Source organism: Physcomitrium patens, chromosome 5, assembly GCF_059467195.1.
Source record: "Physcomitrium patens ecotype Gransden chromosome 5, ASM5946719v1, whole genome shotgun sequence".
NCBI lineage: Eukaryota > Viridiplantae > Streptophyta > Bryopsida > Funariales > Funariaceae > Physcomitrium > Physcomitrium patens.
The window spans coordinates 11,336,879-11,351,958 of record NC_143414.1 but is presented as its reverse complement, the minus strand read 5'-3'; the positions used below and the strand labels follow the sequence as shown (position 1 = coordinate 11,351,958).

General features: G+C 29.3%; 1 long non-coding RNA gene across 1 annotated transcript; it reads left to right on the top strand.

Moving 5' to 3' along the window:
• Positions 1–5,221: 5,221 nt before the first annotated feature.
• On the top strand, positions 5,222–8,310 carry LOC149989273 (uncharacterized). Its single transcript, XR_016503170.1, has 2 exons — positions 5,222–5,354; positions 5,712–8,310. It is a non-coding gene; the product is annotated as an uncharacterized LOC149989273 (long non-coding RNA).
• Positions 8,311–15,080: the final 6,770 nt, after the last annotated feature.

Here is a 15,080-nt window from a genome sequence, read left to right as displayed (position 1 = left end):
GCTCTACAATTTAATTGAACAAAAATATAGTATCAATGCATACATTATGAAAATTGTTATTGTCATGTATATAGATATTGTTGTTGTCAATTGAAGCTACTTATAAAGAAGGGAAGATACTTTTGTATCTCTTCTATTTTGTAATTATTCAATTGTTTACTTTTTTCTATGCATCTCCAACAAATATAATTAGTTCATGCAAATCAATCTTTTACAAATTTATTGGATCTTGATTTTTTGGAAGGTTATCAAACTTGGCTACAATATGTTGAAGATGTAGTTTTTAATATTTCATTTTAAAATTGGCAATGGTTCCAACATTACATAGATACACATGAGCAGTGGTGTTAGATGACAAAGAATGCACTCAAACATGTGAAAACTCTAGCATTGCTTTATTTTTTTTAAAGTAATTAGTAACATTATTACAAGATAATTTTTTTTTCTTCTTTTTACTTACAACTTTTGGTATAATAATTCAAGCCAATTGAGAAAAATAGTTGAACTCATCAATACAATTATATTATGATGGTACTTCATTGGAAACAATATATAGAGTAAGATTAATGTTTTAACACTCTATTCTATATATACTCTATATATTGTTTTGGTAGGATTATTGTTTTAACACTTCTATGTATAATATATTGTCAACTACATTATATACTCAAATATTTCTTTGGTCTTGAAAGGTTGGTTGTAACTATGGTTTATTATATTGTATGATTTATTTCAAATAAGAGACTCATTATTTTTAGTTTGAATGATTTTTTTAAAATTAAAAAATATATATAAGTATTTATATCAAAAATATTATTAGTATACTTAATAAAAAAAACTAGAAAGCAATAATAAATTTATAGGTTGTAGAGGTTCATATACATCTATATTAATACTTAATTGATACAAGTAGCAAAATTTATTTGAATTTTATTTTAAAATTTAAAAAATATATACACATTATATTCAATTGTAATGAACTAAGTAAATAAAATTGTGTTTATAGCAAGATTAACAACAATGAAGGTGTCTTATATAATAACATTTTATTTAGTATTAATTTAATAAGAATTGAGCCAACATTAGTTATTATTAAAGATTGATGTTTAAAATTGTTACTAAAAAAGATAAGATAAAAAATTATATATATATATGATTCGTTATATATATATATATATATATATATATATATATATATGATTCGTTTAATATATATATATATATATATATATATATATCTTGATAAAGTTATGTAACAAAAAAACACATGGTAATTTGTTTGTTACATAAATAAATTAAATTAAAATATCAACAATTATTACTTTTTATATGTATATAATTTTAAAATAAAAATTTATATTCAAGGTAATTAAAAAATAATAATCATAATTCTTTTAAATACATTACAATGAAAATAAAAATATTGTAATTAAATTAAAAGTAAGCTTGACTTAAAGCAAAAACAATGTAGTAAGAATTATTCTAATTTAGCTAAAAATGGAGTTGAAGCTTTCTGTGTGGTATAAAGCACTTTGGTTGTAAGTCATAATAAATGTATCTTTTAAAAATAAAAAAAATCAAACTGAAAATTTTACTAATTTACATTTATTGAGTTGTTACCAGTTTTATTTTGTTGCATTATGTTTAAAAATAATGTGGCAAAGGTGAAATGGCAATCATTTCCTGTATTGTAACAAACAAGCTTTAAGTGTCTAAAAGAGCACCAAGAAGTAAATTCTTTTATTGAAAGTTCGTAAAAGTTCACAACCAATGATGGCAGCTTTTCAAAATGTGGATTGCTAATTTAAAAGTAAAAAGAATTAAAAAATAAATTAAAAACCCATCTTTTCAAAATTATTCATAATCCTAGTTTTGATTAATATATATATATATATATATATATATATATATGATATCTTTCTACAGAGCTCTCGATAATAAGAAAGTCGTGGTTGGACGATAAATAAATAACCAAACAAATAAAAACATCCATGATGGAGAGCAAAGAAAAAAAATATCAGTGAAGTAGATGCAACGAAAGTAGAACACAAGAGAACTGAAGAGCATAATATTTATATATTAAGTGAGTAAACAAACTACAGTAGAGGTGAAAGTTTTATATACCAAAGGAGTGCACGTAGTTTAGGGATATGTCTTTTTGGTGTATTGTCGTAGCTAATCAATCCACTTGATCTAAAACATGTCACTATTTGTATCTGAACCTTGAGGGTGCCGAATTTCAACGCTAGAGTACTTGCATGATCCTTTTGAAGATAGTGGAATGCATTTGCAATCGAATTCTGTCAGTGCCACCACTTTCTGGCAGGTCGAATATGAATACTTTTCATAGCGAGGTTGAGGTGAAGAGTTTCAGCTGAGAATCGCTCATGACGGTTCGAAGTTTGTTGCCCTAACAACATGTTTCAGATTTATTCATCTGTGATGTTCTTCATTATATAGATGTGAAACAGGAGCTCCGTCGAAACCTCATGCCTTGCAGTCATGAGCTCGAAATTTCCTACAAAATATCTTAAAATTTAACGTAACTGAAGTTCTAAGCTCTAGATTCTATGACATGAAACATTAAATTCTTTGATTGCTTTGAGGTGTGTACGAAGCAGATCAGAATGTAGTCGACTTGCAAGTCCCTGAATCTGTATGCACACGGTCGGAGTTGTATTCAATTTCACAATGCGACTGTTGTTTTTGTCTCAATTAAACTCGACATGAAGTTCTTGAGTTTGCCACACGAGGTTGATCTTCATTGTCTTTCTAAATACTTGGACCTTCAATTTGGACTCTGAGATAAACCTTTGAGAGCTTTTGAGTCTGATAAGTATATCATCGATCCAAATAGACACATGAACAGATCAGACTGTGTTCTCTGGACTTAGTGATACTTATTCTAGGAGGGTGTGAATAGCACGTCTTTGAATATATAAGTATGGACACCAATGTGGAAATACGTTTTTTGCAATAATTATTTTTGTCATGTATTATTGACACAATCTGTTTTTTATTTTATTTTATTGAATTAAAAGGAGTAGAAATTATTATAATGCCATTAAGCTAACGTTATCATTTTTAGAAACTCTTGCATATACAACAATATGAAAATCATTAACATCTTACCTTACACTCAATCATACTATATAATTTAAAATTTACCTTGAAGTTTTTTAATTCTTAGAAATTTTGTAAATTTATTCTTCTCTTGTGGCAATTTGAAGTAATATTGACTTTCTTCTTTAAAAATTATTTTTAACAATTATACAATTCTTTTGTTAAATATTACTTTGACATCATATAAGAGTTTAAATTACATAGGTGACTAATAAAATAGCTACATAAAAATATTTGGAATATTTCTTTAAGAATTTCTTTGATTTCACCTTTTATATTTAAATATCGTTATGATCAAAGCCAACATCTATCCTCACATCATATAAGAATAAACTATCTTCCTATAAATTACAATTCATATAATTATAGCTATTTTTTTGTCTACATATTACACTCTCAACTTTTATATAAGACTCAAAATATTTTTCATATATTTGAAAAAAAAAGACTAAGAAAAATGATAATTTAGTCTTTATGTCTTACCTTTTCTTTATATTAAGTCTATCATAACCTCTAAGCCTCTAAATTTTCATTCTTCTTACAATTCTAAAATCCATTAGTTTTTCTTAACTTTTATGTCTCTTTGACTTTGGCATTTCCTTGGTTTTCATGTATTTATTGATTTTTGTATCCATGCCAACTCATATTATTACCTTCTATCCAATCAAGTTCACATAATTTCTAATTCACTTCTTCATTTAAGATCTTTATTCTAATTATATAAAAAATCATTTTAATTAAAAATTAATCACACAATTCTATGTATACCACATATACATATACAAAAACATAATTTTATAAATTTTTTAATATATTCAATGCAACAATAGAATATGTATTATTTATTTTTATAATAAATCTAATAATTAATTTTAAAAAATATTAAATTAATCCATACATTTATTAAATTGGCTCATTTATCATCATTGGTTGAAGATCCAATTATTTTTTCATTGGTTTTTAACCAATGTAGATTCAGAAGTAGAGAATTTTTTGATGATGGTTTGGATGAATGGGCCAATTTGATAAATGTTTGGATCAATTCAACAATTCTCTTGATTTATTTATAATTATATATTTTATATATTAATAAAATAAATAAATAAATAAGTAAAAAGTAAATATTCAATAATAATAAATTTATTGATTTTACTATATATTATATATAAAATTTGAATACTCATGATGCCACTAGAGTATTTGTTGTTGCCATGACAACCTCATAAAAAAATGTAATTAAATTTTAGTTAAATTTTCTTTTTCCTACTTCTACCCCAATCATTTCATCATGATCCTATCTACATATATATATATATATATATATATATATATTGGAAATACAAACATCTGTTTTGATTGAAAAAAAAACTAAAAAAAAAAAAAAAAAACTAAAAAACTAAAAAAATATGTCAAGTGGGTAGCAAGTTGTGGTGATAGTAACAAAAACCAACATGCCATTAGTAACAGCCTAAATTTTGTATATTAAAATTATATGTCTATATGAATCTTTAACCACATGCCATTAATTTTTATTTTTATTTTTATAAAATAAATTAAATTACAAACATTAATGTATCATGCTAATTTTTTTAATAATTTATTATGTTCAATTAGTACCTAAAATTTTAACTATAAATGCATAATAATATAAACAATGACGTTCCAAAATTTGTGAATATATATATATATATATATATATATGAAAAATTATTAAATTAACCCACCCATTTGCTAAATCAATCCACCCAACTCAATCAACTACAATAATGGGTGGGTTGATTTAGCAAATGGATGGGTTAATTTAACAATTCTGAGTGACTATATATATATATATATTTATTTATTTATTACAAATAATTCAAGGCGGAATTAGAAAAGTACAAACTAATCAAGAGATTTAAGGAGAGAAAGGAAAATAATTCTTCATGATTTGGAGAGATGCCATATCATCATATTCCTTTCGAAATGGAACGTGGGCCAATAGGATGAGACCCAGGTGGACAAGCCCGCGCCATCTCACCCAACAATTCAAACGCCATTGAAGCTTCGAGATCGCCCACCGTCTAATATGAATGGGTTTCGAACGAGTGCGCGGGGCTTTATTGTCCCTGATCGGAGCACGTCTCTCATAATTCGGTGCATGAGCTCTGATCCCTCGGCGATCCTGATCACGCCCCGCAGCTGCAATCCACCTACCGTCGCTGTGCGCTCAATTTGCACTCACTAAACACGTGAGTGGCTTCAGCGGTTTGTCCGATCTGGTTGTGATTTAAATTTATTTGATTGGTGATAGTCGAGCAAGAGATCATGCTATATTTTAATTTTTAATTTTTAATGTTTTTCAAGGAGTGTGCTTTGTTGTTGATGAGGTTTTTCCTGAGTGGAAAGAAGTGAATGAAAGTTGAAGGAATTTGCGGGTGTATTGCGTAAGAGTCGACACCATCTCCATGGATTCGAAATAATCTTTAATGATATACTGTTGAGAAGTGGAGCTTTGTTTGCTGTGCGAGCCCTCACAGGCTCGCTGGTCGCGAACTTACGGTGATTTAAAGTTAGAAGCTGTATGGCTGATTTGCGATGTGAAGCAGGTGAGGCTTCAAGTCAGACGGGAACACTTTTGAGCTAGTGACAGTCGACCCTCTGGATAGCTACAAGGCGCAAGTGAACAAGTGTCATTGGTTTGGTTTTGGATAAGTGACATTATTAGATGAAGACAAACTTAATCGGCTAATCGGAGGACAGCTTGGCAGACGATAATAGCTCTCAAACGACGAACGCGTCGCTGTGAACGTGTGAGCAGCAGGCTGCAGCCATGGTTCGGGAGCCCTCTATCAATGGCGACAACTGAAGCAGCACTGAGTATGCAGGGGAGGAGGAAACCCAGCCAGTTAGTTCTTCTTCGATTCTTTGATGAATAAAATTATCAGGGGAAAATGCAGTCAAAACGACTATCCTCGAACTCACTGCTTCTGCTTCTAGGCCGAAGTCAAAGATGAAGTGTCGTCCTAGAAGCAATGAACACCAACTGAGCTCACGATGGATCAATCAACTGGGGTGCATCACCTCCGATTTCACCACGTATTTTGCAATTTTCATTCGCATTCTTTAAGCAGTATGAATTGTGGAAGCCCTGTTGGCTGTCTTCTCGACATCATCCCCCAATATGGCAAGCTTGCTGAATTACTCGACCTATTCATCATCTCGTGGCTGGCACTTGACATGTGCGAGGCCATGTAAGAGCTAGTGACAGTCGACCCTCTGGATCTGAAGAAGGTCATGGATTTGAGGATTTGAGGATTTGAGGACCCGGTTCTAAAATTTCGCAAACGACACAGGTAAGGTGCAGCTAATGACCTTCACATCCTAGAAATTCCTAAATTTCTTATCAGAGCCACGAGATAATGAATCTTTTACAATCTCATCAACTTATCATCAGGAGTGAGGATGACGATCATTTGGTGGACATTATGGGTGCTAACTCTTTCTTGAATATCGATGTCGAAGCATTATTCAGAGCACTGGAAAGTCTTTGGAAGTGATCAAGTATCAATAAGGACTGTCAATAATGTCAGCAGAGGTTCTTGAATATCTACTTGTTGCTCTCTCTCTGGTTAATTTCTTGAGGCAGGAATGTTGTCGTCTTTGCTATGGCTTGATATGCAGGCTGTCAATGACTCTTATGGTTCTGGGATGTCTTCTTTTACAAGAAATAGATCACTGAAAAAGATGTGAACTTTGGTACAAACATAATAACCTATCGGTGCTTTTGCCGAACGTTCATGGTAAGGTCGTTAGGTATGAATACTTCTCATGTACCCTTAGTGGAGGTGGTCACGAGCAAATTGAAGTACATGAGGGATGCTCTTAATGCCTTTTCGGTTTTCAGTTGTACCTTGCCGCGGCTATGTACCATGAAATCGATGGAAGATAGAACGTGTACGACATTGTTTTAATACTCTGATTTTCTTCGATGGACTGCTTAAAACTGGCATGCTTTTCAGGACTGCATGGTTAAGGTCGAGATGCTCAGTACATTTTGTTACTTTTCTGCAAACAGTATCATAACAACTCTCTAAGTATTCGTTTAACACTGTATAGAAGACATGGGGATATGTTTATGTCATGCTGTGGTTATTAAATACCGAGTTTCTTGTTTTTTCTATCATGCATGCTTGAACAATGATCTCGTCGTCACGGTTCTGGAGGGAAAGCACTACGCCTCTGTCACCACTGGGTCTCCCTGCTTGTGGTCGCTAAGATATATTCTGTACGCAATTATGTGCTCCAGTGTCGTTACCATTGGAGACGATTCACGAATCATGAACCAGTAAGTCGTGGTTGTTGGCAAATGTGCGCACCAAACCATCCATGCAGATATTTGCCCACAATGAGAAACGGGAGGACATGCTAGCGCAACTTGGAAGCAGTAATACAACAATCTGTTACGTTATGAGACAATACAATTCTAATTCACACTTAACTCCAGACTTTGATCCAGTCACAAGCTTGTCGATGAGATTTTTGAGAAATTGAATAGCAATTGCACAAGCGTAGGTCCTTGGTGAGTAAATGAACACTCCCCTAACCCTGATGCTTGGGACTTCACCAGAACAATCCTAGAAATGACTGGTAAAATTATGCCCTCATCGAACAGACACTCTGAGAAGATATCGAAATCCAACAGTAGTGTTGGACTCCATGGCATCGACACTTGCCGATCAATCCCAAGTTTCCAGGTTGAAATCCAGACCACCTAATGAGGGGATTGTGCATGGTGAGGATTGGCTTGGACCCAACTATGTGAGGAATGGCAACAGCGTCATCCTGTGGGAAATGCAGCCATCAGAAGTCTCCAGCACTAAAAATGGATCACATGTGACAACACCCTTAGCATTCATGGCAGCCTTGTATTGAATCCCACAAGCTCACAGCAGGGCAACAAACTAGGGTACGTAATTAGACTTGACTTAAGTATGCAAGCGTAAAGGTAGATATATAGATATGTGTGTATTTTTGGGTATGTTTGATTACTGAAATAGGAGATGTTTACCTTTGAAAGATTTCCTACCAGGCCAGGGTTTCATGTTTGTGGATTAAACTGCCAATTAATGCAGCTATTTAGCATCTTTTGATGGTTTCAGTTCATTGTGGGCAACTTCTGTCTATACATGTCGAAATGTATCAATCTAGTGAAGTGCAAAGTTCATTTTGATCATTTGATCATCTTTTGAAGTTGAGCTTTTGAAAATGGTTTTTTTATAATTAGCTTTATTATTATGCTTAAATCTCCATGTGCGAATGTCAATTATTTCAGTTCTTGGTGGGAATTCAAATATGGGTATTCTTGGTTTAATTCTTCAGACTTAACTTCTGTAATTAAAGTGGATTTCAGAATAAATCGAGTTGGCATAACTAATTGAGAATTATTGTACTTGTCAAATATTGCATTTGTTGAAATGTTTAATGAACTTTTGATTGAGAATACGTTTATTGAGAAAAAAAACCTTCATTTTTATTGTTGCTCGTAAAAAAATCAAATTTTGAGAAGTAAAATGCATTAATTATTTTGAAAGATTAAGGTATTGAGTTTTTTTTTTAGAACATATCAAAATCAACATCATGCACTCCTATCTGTTATAAACCTTTTAAAAAATAAATAAAAGTTTGTGAAGCTTCAGTTAAGCACTTATGAAACTAAAACTCAAAAAATTCCAAAATATTAAAAACACCAAATCAATTGATTATCTGGATACTTTAAAATTTTGAAGATAAAAAATTGCAATCCAATTCTCTGTTTTATATTTTGTAATATATTTTTTTTTCCATAACTCAATAAAATCAATTTTCATCTTTTTAAATTTACTTCAATTTTTTCATTAATACAATCCTTATTTAAATTAGCTTTTGCAAATTAAATCTATTTTCATCAAAATTTAGGATGTTTTGGAAGGACCATAATCATGCCACTTCATAATGATATATATATATATATATATATAAAGAGATCTTGGTTTTGGAGAGCTTCAACTTGTACATAAAAGTTTGGCAACCTTGTACCTTGTACAAACTGGTTTCCATGCTCATGTGTTTCCATGTTGTCGTCTCTCTTTATTTGGACTTCTACACACCCATTCATTAGTAGACAACTTTCACTCATTGAAAATGTCAACCATGTTGTACATTTTTAATCTAAATCGATCTAATTGCTGTTAACCATATCCCAAGTGCTAGTAGCAAATTTTATCCATTATTTTATTTAATTTTTAATTTAATAAATTCTTTTCTTTCTCCCCTCCTCCCTTCTTATAGGGCATTAGGTGCAATGTCAATGGCTTTTGAAGTAAGATAAAGTTTGTTGTGCATAAAGTAACATCGAAAGTAGTAAAAATATTCATCCACGTTCAACTAAAACAACACTGTTTAGGACCACCATCATGTGGGCATTTAAGTACAATATTTATTTTCTAAAACATGTTTTCTTGAATGTAAGTTTTGTATTAATTTTAATTTTTGTACTAGTTAGATATTTATTTTCCAAAGTTCTGGTTGAAAAAAATATAATTCTTTTGAATATAACAATTATTTTTTTAAAAAAAAAGATAATTCTTTTGAATATAACAATTATTTTTTTTAAAAAAAAGATTAAATAGTTGAAACATAATAACTAAGGCTTTTATAATAAAAAAATCTAAAAAATTTTTATTACCCGTGCTGAGCAAAAAATTGAATAAACAATTAAGATTGCTTAAAAAAAATGCTTTGTTTGAAAGTGGGACATTTGCCGTTTAATTCAAATTAATAACAAGCTTGAAAATGCTTGTGAGATTGTAATTTAGCAAATCGGTTAATATCTCTACGTTGGTTTAATTAAATAAGGATAATAAATTAGCAATATTATATAATGAAACTTTTGAATATTCCCAAAGCACAATACTTGAAGTGCTAATTTGAAGGAGATTCAAAAACCAGAAAATATAGGTAAAAAAATGAACTTTGAAAATGTGGGTCATTGTAAGTGCTATAGTCATAGCAATCATTTATTTTTATTTTTTTGAAAAAATAATTATTTATTTAAATTTTATTTTTTTAGAGATACAAGATTTACAAGTTATAAATATTATGTTATTTTTAAAATTATTTAAAATTTAAAACAATGATTAGCTTAGAAATAATAATTACCTCATTTTCAACATTTTTATCTAGTAGTCAATTTTATCATGAGAAATATTACATGTGTAATTTTAAATAAATATATTGAATATTATTTTTTACAATTTCAATGCAATAGAAACTAGGAGAACTTACATGGAGGAAAACAAATGCAAAAGTGCTTTCAAATCAAAGAAGGATTTGAAAATAATTACATATAAGGAAACATTCATGTTATCTATTGACAAAAAGCATTAATGAAGGGCTGTCAAAGATCAAGAAAACTATAAAAATTGTTGTGTTGGTTGTCTTCTATACTTTGCTACCGCTCTTCTCTATATCTTTTTATGTTCAAATTGTCTTTTTATCTTAAAAAATGTAAAAACTTTATCATGTTAAACTATGCAAAAACTTTTTTGTTGATAGATGATAAATATATGCTATATGGGAAGTAGACCTTTTATGATGTTGCAACAATACCAAACAAATCTAATATTTTAGAGACTAGTTTATATAGAATTGAGAAACACAATTTGTATAAGCAAAATGCATAAGACAGAGTGCTACAATTATGACAAGTTGTAATGCCATGCAATCAATTTCTTCCAATTGTATTGTGTCGTCATGTGTAAATAACCCTTGTGGATTACTTTTGCATCTAATATGATCATGAAGCTCAAGAATCACCTCACAATCACAAATTTCAAGACCATTGATGTACGCTATCATATTACATGTTGTCTTGCTCGAGAATGCATCGGGCACCTAGCTAAGGAAGGTGAGGTTGTATTTCACAAGTATCCAAGAAACCCTAATAGGTTTCACCTATACGAGAAGAATATAATCTGAATTTCAATTCAAAAGTACTAAAAATACTCTTCTTAGTGGCCTTAACCATACATGAATCCCAATTATCTTGTTACTTTCATATTTAAGCAATTTAGATTTTTCTTGTAAGCCCCAATCCTAATTAGTGAGCTTTAACAAGTTGTAACATCCAATCCGACCATCCAATTGATGTAAAATTTTGTATTCAATTTTCAACATAAGTCTTATATATGCTCAAGAATTTTTAGCCCAATACAACTTACAAATTGTGAAAAAACCTCCAAAAATTGCACTAATGTTACTTTGTCGCCAACTTGAAAAGTGAAGCAAAAATCCCAGCAGTGATTTCTCTCTTTCCAACAATTAAACTTGACTTAAAATTGGTGTGCAGCTTGATCTTCAAGTCCTTCAATACCATGCCAAATTTTACTTTGATCCAACTAATAGATCTCCAGATATCATAGAAACCCTACTCAACCTCAAACTGCCCACTTCTGAAACCCTCTTGTGTTGAAAACCAAATATCTCTAAACCATGCCATGAGATTATCACAAAATTTTGTATACACTTAATACACCCAATAATCCAAATATTATTAAATTTTCAACTATATATGTTATACCAATTGCACAAACTAGCCAAAATTGTTAGCCCTAATTATATTATATAAAACTCAAATCACCAATACAAATCCTAACTTTGAACAACAATTTCTAAGTCTTCAAAAGTCTTCCAAAAACAATCCTTACGTATTTAGAAAGAACTTCAAGCTAGCTCTCAAACCATATCCTCGGATCTTCAAATGAATCCCTATTTTGCCCTAGGCTATTATTTTTGTGGCCAAAGGTCTAATTTCGACCCTGTCTCACAAATGGCCAATCCTCGGGTATCAATTTAACCTATCCTAAGTATTTTTTAGCCCAACCCTACTCTCAATTTAATCCTAGTATCAACTATACTAATTATTTACTTCTTCTAATCTAATTTTATCAATTTATGGCCTTTCTAAGGTAGTAGAAGAGTCTCTACAATCTAGAAGGTAAAATTACTAACTAACTTTTAACTTATTAACTATTAAGATAAGAAAATAACCTAAGAGACTTTTATAAAAGCCATGTTTAGATACTTTAAATTATAATTGAACTAAGATAATTAGATATTAATTAGAAATTTAATTTTGATTATAATTTCATTATATAGTCATATTACATCACAACAATGCATTGTTGCGAGTAATTGGCTTAAAATTATAGTTTGACCTATATAATTGTACACGACCTCTTCATCCACAATATTAAGGCCATTGGACCTGCAAATATTATGAACTTAGTGAAGAATGTGAAAAATCGTCTCAAATGCAATAATAATACAATATCAATCTTTTCTTTTAAAATCATATGGATAAATCATTTCTATCTCTCAAATACTGTCAAAAAGTTGATTAATGTAATTTGTATCCCAAATAATATGTCTATAATTAATTGCTACTTCAACAGACATAAGAAGGTGATGTTTTTGAGATGAGATGCAAGTCACAAAATAGACTAAAACTTGCATACTATTATGGCTTATAACATTACTTTGGCAAAAACTCAAATAATAAATCATAAATTTCAATAAATTCTTTATAATAATAGATTTTTTTCTACTCTTAGGAGCAAATGATTTCATTTCTTAATAAGATGTGTATATGCATATTTGAATGTCAAACTTGATATTTAATAGACTACTAAAAATTTAAACATGATAAATTTTTAGACAAATTAAGAGATAGCCAAATTATGTTGTTTTCACCCAAAGTTTTCATATCAAGTGGCACAACAATGCCTGCATATATGTGATGGAGCTTGCTTAACAAATAAGTTTGATATAGAAATTATTCAATTCACTCTTGAGATTTCATTGCTCTACTACATGTATAGATGCCATTGTCATTGCTTTGAACCTAAAAAATATATGTGTCCATTTGAACTACCAACCATGTCCGACCCTCCTTAGCCTTTTTTTGAAGCTCAAGTATTATTAATTGTAGCAAATGGTTTGTGAGTTCAACATATTCCTCTTGTTGGATAAAAAAGAAACTACTTATTTTGTAAATAAGTTGCGCAAGAGCATTGAATGGCTTTATATTGTGAACATCAAGAATCTATACAATGTTATCTTTAATATGATATAAGTATCTCAAAGTGTAGAGTCTTGGCATGGCTCAATATTGATATTTTTGTTGGATTTCCATGGAGGTAGGTGTAAGCCTCACCATGCATCTCCCTAATTTATGCCATGGCAAATAGATAAGCATCTTTGATAAATGTCCTAGTGATATCATATAGCAACACAACTATATGGTGAAAATAAATGTGGATGTTATTATAAAAGAGTCTAGTAGAAGATGTAGTAGAAAAACAACGATAAATAAAAACAAGGTAGTAAAATTTTTAGTCTCAATGCTTCTATTTGTAGAAGGAATTTTATTTATTTTGTAAGAGTATAAATAACTCAAATTAAATTAAATAAAATAAAATAAATAATATGTACATCTTTAAGAAAAAAATTAAAATAGGTTTAAGCAAAAATTACCTCAAATTACCAAAAAATAATACTTGGAAAGGAGTAGTTAAGAACATGAGTTGAAATCAGACCCTGAGGCACAAAATTACATATCTATGGTAATTCTAAGGTTCTTTTGTCAATTAAAAAGTAGAATTAAGAAATAAACTCATCAAGAAAATTTTAAGAGTTTTTTTTTATGTCACTTGGATTAATATTGAGGTTTTGAGGGATATTCAAAGTTAGTGATGTACTCAATGGATTTAGATTTTGAAAAATAAAAATAAGTTAAAAATTTGAGGATTTTATGAATTTTATAGCATATTTGGAAGTAAAAATTTGATTTTTTGTCATTATGCTTGTTGTACATATACGTGAAAAATTTGAAATAAATTGAGTAGTTAAATTGAAGAGTATGAGAGTTTTTGAGGATTATGATCTTGAATAATTGAAATTTAAGATCACTGAGGGATTTTGTAATTTGACAATATCTACTAATTTCATTGAAGCAAAAATTAGTGAAAAAAATTTAGAATTAGATAACTATATAGAATCTAATTTTTTAAGCAATTAAACAGTTTGGTAAAGAGAAATCTTTGTTGAAAAATCAACATTCAAGTGAGAGAAAAAAGGCAGCTAACAATTGTGAGGTTTTTGGAGCTTTTTGTACAATTAATAAGTTTGGTTCTTCTCAAATTTTGTATGACTGATAATTTCTTGTTGATTAAAGTCTAGATGAAATTTTAGTTAAGATTAACTATTCAACTAATATTTATTGAAGTTTCAACCAATTATAGTAATTGATTAGTATTTACTTAAGATTTTTTTTGGATTTGATTAGGATTTGTTTTAGATTTAAGATTGATTAAGTTTGGTCTAAGGTTTGATTAAGATTTATTAGGATTTCAATTAGTATTTAATTAGGATTTGATCTAGGATTTGATTAAAATTCAATAGAGTTTTAATTAAGATTTAATTAAAATTTAATTAAGATGTATTTAAAATTTATTTAAATTTTCTATTTTTAATATTTTTATAATTTTTTATTATTTCTTTAAAAAAAACTAATATTTTTTAAGATTATTTTTATTTATTTGGAATTTTATTTTTTATATTTTATTAGGATTGTATTATTATTTTTCTTTGAAATCAATTTATGGCATCTTTGTATTTCTTTTGTAACTTCTTTTTAAAAAAAATTAGATTAATTAAAGTTTTATTTGGATTGTTAAAGATTAATTAAAGCTTATTTAAGATTCTATTAAATTTGATAGAATTTATTATTGCATTTCTGCTTACCTTCTATAGCTAGGTACTTAGTACATTCTTAAGCAAGAATACTCATAATACAATTGCAATTGCTCACATCTTGCTATTAAATTTTTTTTTATAATGGATATTTATGTACTTTTTAATGTGCTAGATACACATTA